The 8,554-nt window shown below is 42.0% G+C and overlaps 1 pseudogene; it reads left to right on the top strand.

Annotated features, from left to right (window-relative positions):
* The first annotated feature begins 4,370 nt into the window (after positions 1 to 4,370).
* The window catches only part of LOC115158967 (vascular endothelial growth factor receptor 2-like), a 29,106-nt pseudogene continuing 24,922 nt past the window's right edge, over positions 4,371 to 8,554 (top strand).

Below are 8,554 nucleotides of genomic sequence, written 5' to 3'. Positions count from 1 at the left end.
TGTGTAGTGTGACAATGTGTTTGGGGCCAGTGTGTGTGTTTGTGTGTAAGAGTTCTGCCTTTAAAGCGTTTGATTCCAGGATGCAGTATCCTGTCTGAGGAAGAGTGGACTGTTTCCTGTCCCCCTCTCTCTCCCTTGCCCTCCAATCCCACACCCTCCCCACCAAACCCCTACCCTCCACCTACCCTCCTCATTGTGCCCAGAGTTGGAGCCTCATTAGGCCCCATGCCCACATTTGCCATCTCTCTGTCCTGTGCATTCATAGACCTCCACCATCAGCTTTGAGAGAGCCATCCCTAATTACACATGACACGGGGATGACACTGAACTCAGAACCACAAACTGGGGATCAGCAGTCCTGATGAGCGACTAAGGGAAGACTGGAGGATATGAAGTTGAGAGAGAAAGTGAGAGAGAGTATTGGGTCGATTTTGCTCTCCCTCGCTTTGCTATTGCCTCTCTGCTTTTGTAACAGCAGAGCAGGCTCTCTTGGGCACTGGTCTGGAGTCTGTTGTGGTGAAAAGAGCCATCAGCTTTCCAGTGCAGTCAGACAGAACATGTGACTATGAGAAGTTTGAGAAGACTGTAACATTTAGACTTTTACTGGATATATGGAATGTTTGATGGCTAAGAAATGGCTGTGATAAACCCTGTTGATGTACAGGGTTTAACTATTCAATATCAATCCAATGCCCGAACCCATGTTCAATTTTTGATATTTAGATTTTCTTTCAAAACAAAACATCTGATCGAGGCAACAAGGTGAAGTCCGTCTTAAAAGACAGGTTGTTAGAAAACATCCAGCTCAATGAATCAGTCGATTTTTCATGGAGAATATTGCCAAAATAAACTTGATAAAACAACTGTAATGAGTTTTTCTTGGCATTGAATAACATTCTGCAGTTTGTTGATGTCACGACTTCCGCCGAAGTCGGCTCCTCTCCTTGTTCGGGCGGCGTTCGGCGGTCGACGTCACCGGCTTTCTAGCCATCGCCGCTCCATTTTTCTTGTATCCATTTGTTTTGTCTTGTTCCCTGCACACCTGGTTTTCATTCCCCAATCAATTAATATGTATTTATTCATCTGTTCCCCATCATGTCTTTGTGTAGGATTGTTTGTGTTATGTGTATTTTGATATTGTGGATATTGTTACGCACATTACTTTTTGTCTATGTTCCGTGTTTTGGGCACATTTATTATTATTTTGTGCTGTCATTTTGACCGGAATAAAAAGTGCGCCTGTTCACTACACTCTGCTCTCCTGCACCTGACTTTGCCTCCGATACACACTCCTAACAGTTGAGCAAGGTAGCCTATATATGAATGTCTGTGTCAGAGGTTTAGGAGTATCCTATTTTATCTCTTAGGTATAAAACTGTGCTGTAATTATAGTAATCACAGTTTGAATGGGCCACCAGACATAGTGTACAGAGTCATAGGTTTACTGTGTGTTTTGTAGTGGTGCCATATTAGTATAGCCTATGAAAGACATGCTGTATTAAAACAACAAAATTCCTAGACCTAACCTTGGATCAAAGTGCTATTTTCACTTGTCTGATCTGACTTCTGGAGGTATGAGGAACATTAAAGCTTAAGATGATGTTTACAAAAGCCTGAGAGCCAGATGTAGCAAACACACTGCAACTTTTGAACATTTCACCCATGTCTTAAAAGAAAATCACAAGTTTACCAAACTTAAGGTGTGGAAGGTGTTTTGAGGTTCTTAGCAGTTTATCTTTGTGGCGAAGTTTGAGATGAATGCTATCTCAGCAAGTTCCTGTCTGAAGTCATGGATATTGTTAACATTGTTATAACACATGTTCACGCACCATGCACACACACACACACACACATACACACACACACACACGCCACCAGCAACGCTTTGAATAGTGTGATGCTGACATTTGAAAGGCCCCTTGTGGCTCCAGTCACAGACCAAGCCTTAAACCTTAGCGGTACTAATGCAAGCCAGGACAATACAGTAAAACACTGTAGAGTAAGTTTCATTTACAAGCTAGAGTTATATGACTACATTTCACGTATGCACTGTACGGTCTGTGTTGGCTGTACTGTACATGCCATGTGCATGGGGTACATCAATTTAACACTTTCTACAGCCATGAAAACTGTTAATGTCACACCCATGACCCCACAACAGTGTACTTCCTTTATAGAGACCAAGGCACAGCCTGGATAAAAGGTGTGTTGCACCAACTAACTATTGAAAGGGGTGAAAAAGTCCTTCTACTATCCCACTCAGTACTGTCAGTATCTGTTTTATAGTATCCCCACGTAAATTGTATTAGTGTTGTGGTGGAAATTCTAACTAATAACGAGAAGAGGCTAAATCCGTAATCAATCAAGATATTACTTTTATTAAAAATTTATTATAATTAGGAGGATGGTCTCCCCACCCCTGCAGGTGAGATGGAATGAGAGCCTAAAAACAGAGTACAGGAGCATTATATAGTTAAGCTACCCCATGCAAGCATCTGCAAAACATGTGACCCTATGTATGTGTATGTGTATGTGTGTGTGAGCCTGTCACAACTGAGTGAGGACAACGGGCCAGAATGACAGGAACCAGACATGCTTCCTCTAACTGTAGCTCCACAGTTCCCCCAAGTTGGGCAAGTAAGCGCCTTTGACTGTCGGCCCAGATGATGTATGGTCGTACTGGTCACACACACACACACACACACACACACACACACACACACACACACACACACACACACACACCTTTTTCCCAGAAACAGGCTCCAAAACAGAACAATAGCTCTGTTACGGTGTGCAGGATATAACCTTTACTCTGTCTGGGATCAAGAGGAACCAGTCAGTTTCTGTCATATTCTTGGCTGAGTGCCCAGACATCATGGGTTGTTCTACACACACTTTTCTTATCTTATATGAGTTGGTTAAAGAAACTATCTCAAGCCCAACGCCTAGGCTTAAAGAAGGATATTTTAGTACACAAGCATCAGTGTTGAGAGTTTCCACTGCTCCCTTTTGTTTCCCTCTCCAGAGGCCTGTCTGTTGAGCGAACAGGAGCAGAGTCCCACCTTTGTCTGACTTTGACACATGGCAGTGGTGACAAAGGGATGGAAGACCAGAGTGCACATTCAGAACAAGGGCTGTGCTCTTTGTTTTAACCACTGGAAGACCTTACATAAATCTCTAGCAGGAATCACAACCCTGTTTTTTCCACTGTGAAATATGTGTTCGCCATCCAGCAACACCCAAATACCTCATAAACATAGAAGATCGTGCTGTTCTGGTACAACTTCTGGTACTACAACTCCCGCCAAGGAAGGGTCTCGCATCCACCTAGTATCTCTTCCCATGACCAACTCTCTTTCACCTCCTGGGCACGCTGCTTGGTCCTGGCTTGGTGGGATATTCTGTCACAACCGGCGTGACATGTACAGGCTTCCTTCTTTTCAATCTGTCATTTAGCTCAGTATTGTGGAGCAACAACAATGTTGTTGAACCATCCTCAGTTTTCTCCTATCACAGCCATTAAACACTGTTACTGTTTTAAAGTCACCATTGGCCTTATGGTGAAATCCCTGAGTGGTTTCCTTCATCTCCGGCAACTGAGTTAGGAAGGACGCCGGTATCTCTGTGTGACTGGGTGTATTGATACACCATCCAAAGCGTAACTGATAACTTCACCATGCTCAAAGGGGTATTCAATAGCTGCCCTTCTTTGTGAGGCATTGTGGTTGAAACTTTGTTTCAGTTCTAAACTGAGGGGAACCTTACAGATAATTGTATGTGTTGTGTACATAGATGGGGTAGTCATGAAAAAATCATGTTAACCACTATTAATCACCATGAAACTTATTATGTGACTTGTTAAGCACATTTTTACTCCTGTACTCTTCCCATGTCCTCTCCCCAGTATTTTTATTTCATCATGTTACCAATCAAATACACTTTAGTTATTTTCCCTCCAGTATAGGCCCATTGAGTAGATTTAAACCTTTGCTAAATCCTAATTTCTTAGTTCAATAGATAACAGGTAATTATGAGCAAACATTTGAAGGGGTAAAATATGTGTATGTAGTGTGTTTGTAAAGTGAATAGAACAATTATTTTATGAAGAGAGTTTATAAAATACAGGCATATACATGTGCGGAGTGGAGTGATGGCGTATGAGTAGCTTACTGTGTGGAAATACGCCTTGGCTATAGATCTAGCATTTGTCCTCGTTCTTTGGGTCGATTTATCCAAGTTTCTTTGAAACAAGTCAGTTAAGTTGAGTGATAACGGGCAGGTGGATGAGGAGATGGGGACGCTTGCTCCTCCCTTGCATTTCCTACCTCCTCTCTCTGCTACAGCGCATTTCCACTGCCCGCTCCTAGCTGCGCTCCGTCCTTCCTCAGAGCGAACCATCAACTCCACTTTGACTCAGGCGCCAAACTGACCTCAGTGCACTGCTGTGAATGAGATTTACCTATTTTATTCAGTTCTGTGTGTTTTTGGTTCGGCATTTTGTCACATTGTCCAGTTGAATAGAAATAGTGTCCGTGTGCGTCAAGAGGATTTATGAACGGGTAGCCTTGGATTACTTCTGGAGTGAACTTGTATTGCGTGTTCTTGTGGGGACAGTCCATATCTATTGTAGGACGATGGCAAAGGCATTATCCGTCATGACTTTACATCTCATAGGCATTATTATGGGAGTCAGCAGGGTGATTGGTAAGATGACACAGAAGAATATTGGTCAAATTGATTCAGTTTAACAAAAATTGGCATCTAAACGGCTCCTTTAATGTGTTTCAATTGTGGTTTATTATAAGGTTACTAACACTAACAACTGTATTTAGATGTTTATTAGAATAATAATTTCAAATATTTTTTTGTTAGATATACAAGTCTAAAATCTCTAAAATCTCAAATGTTCTATCTCACTAGGGCAGTAGACAATATAATAGAACATAGTTGAATGATTGATCATCAATTAGTGGAAGATGTGTAATAATTGGTAACATCCACCAGTGCACATGCCAGGTATAAAATGTGATGCATTAGATCATTGCAATGTGTTGTCTTATGATTCTCTTGTACATATAGGTCAGTTACAATTCCTCTTGGCCCCACATTCTGTTGTGGCCCTCATTCCCCCTGGCCTTGGCCCTCAATTCGTTTAACAATCCATTCTGATGGGAAATCACTTCACTTGAGGCAGTTTAGCAAATTACCATTGAGGCAACACATGTTCCTCCCCGCAATAGTCTGGTGCTACAATTCTTTTTTATATATTCTTTGATCAGTAAGGGCTAAATAATCCACATTTCAGCATGTAGCGTATGTGTCCAGGCCCTCACTGGCTGGAGTGCTGTATCCTCTAGAACAGGAACCCCACCTTAGGTGACACAGAGCTGGGCTATTGAGCCTGACCCAGCCCATCTGCCTTGGCTTCCTGTTTTGACACAGCTCCGCTCTGCCATTTGCTGCAGAATAGCCCCAGAGTAAATAGAGTCCACGCCATGGGTGCAAAACATTTCTCCTCTCTGTGGTTTCTACTGATGGGATGATTCAATAAACTGTATTTTATCATTGACTTACAAACTTATTATTTTGTGTTCTGGCTATCAACAATCTAATTGCAGAGAACAAACTATTATGTTTGAGGAGTCTGACATCACCCTACCAGAGTGCAACACTATACATGGATTCTGGGATTTGATAGGAGAGCAATAACCATAGTTGGAACCATTAACTCAACACATTTCTAAACACAGGATTTAAGGTTGATTTGACGTGATAGTAAGCAGTCTCATATTGATCTCCACTGTGTGGTAATGCTGACTGAACTGTTGAGATAAGTCAATCATCAGGGTGATTGACTGGTTGTTTACCCCTTCATTCCTACAGCGTTAGAACTGTCTGACCCCCCAACACTGAGCATCCAGGACAAGGTCCTCAGGATGAACACATCAGACTCGCTGGACATCACCTGCAGGTGAGACAAACTGGAACCTGATGGGCCTCTCTCCCACAGAAGTCTGGCAAATACGGCCAGGAGCGTAACTCAAATGGTCTTAAAACTGATATAAACTACATCTGATACCTCACATAATGAGACTCCATACAAGTCATCCATCCATCAAAATATTCCCCTGCTAACGATCATCATTGCCACTCCGTTCTTTGGTTCTACAGTAGCCGTCAGTACCTTGAATGGACCACATCCTATAATCACATACGTGCCGGCAGTCGTCTCTCCACTGTAGACTGCAGTGGGTCAGGATTCTTCTGCACCACATTACACATTTCCTCGGCCACTGTCAACGAGACTGGAGAGTATTGATGCTCCTACAGAGACCTGGAGGTGGAGGATTGCAAAACATCTGTGGCTGTTTATGTCTATGTCCAAGGTGTGAATCATCATTACCTTACTCTGAAATAGGCTTACCGAATCTCTGAACAGTGACTCAATGGGTGATCTTTCCTATCTGACCCAAGAGCTGCTTACAGTAGTGCTTCCTTAATTACGATTGGCTGCAGGACTACCTGATCTTTACCTCCACCCATGAATTACATACTGAATGTTGTTGGTTCTCATCATGTCTTAACTTTTTTTATGTATTTGTGTTTTATTTCAGACTATAAAGTGCCATTTGTGCCCTTTGACGAGGACTATGAGATTGTGCTTATCAGTGAGGTAGTGCAGGTGGTTATTGCATGCCGAGGGTCTGGGGACGATCTCAACATCACGCTACATACCGTAAAGACAGATCCACTGACTTTATTGTCCTTTTGGGGGGAAATTTTAAGGCATACTTGTTATATTTAAAAGACATTAAAACACAGAACAGTATTACAGTATGGGATACATGCAATAGATTCTGTTCTGAATGGAGTGACATTTTCTGAAGGTTTTCTATCGTGGCTTATTTTGTCTAAATTTGACAACTAAGCCTCCTTCACTTCCAAACCACCTTTCCTCTAGTCTAACTGCATAATATAGCAAACAAAGCCAGTTGGTAAAGACTTTGCTCTCTCAGGTATGTTTTGTTAGATTGCAGGCTATGTGAGTGGCAGATAATGTGGATTCTGAATAGAGTTTGTTGTATTGTTTCCATGTCAGATCAGGGAAATAATAAACTGAGTTTCCATTTCCTGTCTGGGTTGTTCCCACCTCTTCTTCTGGCCACATCAGTCAATATCTGATGTCTGGGACCTCATTGATGGCCTGTATGGTTCATAGGACATTTCACTGAGAATGAAGGTTGGAAAAACCACAACACCCTCTGACATAGCCAGTGCTGGCCAAGTGGTAAAACATCACTCATCATTTCCATGTCAGCCTGGTCAGCATCACTACATTTAGTCAACCAGCATAGAACCTGCTTTACTTAGTCTTGTCAAATTGATGCAATGTTGTGATGTAACTGTAATTTCTTTTTTTTTAATGAACTTTTCATCAGAAGTTTCCCAAGAAAGAACTCTATCTGAACGGGAAGGACATTTTTTGGGATAGTATGAAGGGTTTCTCCGTTCCCAGTCACCTGATCAGTTACACTGGAGTGGTCTTCTGTCAGACACACATACACAACGAGGCCTACAAGTCACCTCTCTACATTGTTGCTGTTGTTGGTAAGTGGGTTAGGTTTTCATTTAGTGTATGAATCCTGTTTGATCCACTTTATGCATCACTTAAATACGCCAAGGTGTCATTCAAAGTGTTAATGTAAGTTTGTGTTTATTTGTGTTTACATAACTTAATGCATGTGTGTGTTTATCTAAGTGTATTCTCTGCATGCATGTACCCTGTGTGTGTGTGTTTGTGAGTCTCAGTAGAACAATAGTCTGCTCAACACTCCACTGTGTCTCCCCTCCCTTCTCCGCAGGACATAAGATCCGTAACCTCACCCTGACCCCGCCACATGAGAGGCTGTCTGTGGGGGAGAGACTGGTGCTCAACTGCACTGCCAACACAGAGCTCAACGTTGCCATTGACTTCACCTGGACACACCCTCTCAGCCTGGTCAGTTCCCTACATTGCCCACTCTTATAGACCGACAGATCAGTAAATGAACATCAAATCACTGACTCAGGCTTTATTGACAGACATGCTACTCATCACACTGCTTTCAGATAAAAAAAAACACAACTTCAGTTCAAGGCTGCCCTTATGTAATTAATGGTTTCATCTTCTCATGTACACTTAGGGGAGACTGGGGTAAGTTGCGAAAAATGGGTTAAGTTGAGCCGCCCTTGATTTTAGGAAACCATACACAAAATGTATAATTTGAACAAATATTTAGGAAGAAGTCATAATTTCATGGAGTATGTGAAGGAAGAAACACATGGACAAATTGGTAAGCAAGTTAGGTAAAAAATAAATTCACCAAGACAAATTAATTTATTGTGTTAGAGGTTTCGTGGTGCTTGTATCTAAACCAACGTAGATAATTGTAAGATTGTTCTATATATCAGTTGGGGTCTCTATAAGCTTCAATATCAGGTCCTAAACCTAGCATGAAAGTGCAGCCTTGCAGTTGTGTGGGGTAAATTAGTCAAAATGTTTACTTTGGGG

Source organism: Salmo trutta, chromosome 22, assembly GCF_901001165.1.
Source record: "Salmo trutta chromosome 22, fSalTru1.1, whole genome shotgun sequence".
Classification (NCBI taxonomy): Eukaryota; Metazoa; Chordata; class Actinopteri; order Salmoniformes; family Salmonidae; genus Salmo; species Salmo trutta.
Note: the sequence above shows the minus strand (reverse complement) of the source record. Positions and strands in the feature narration are given on the sequence as shown.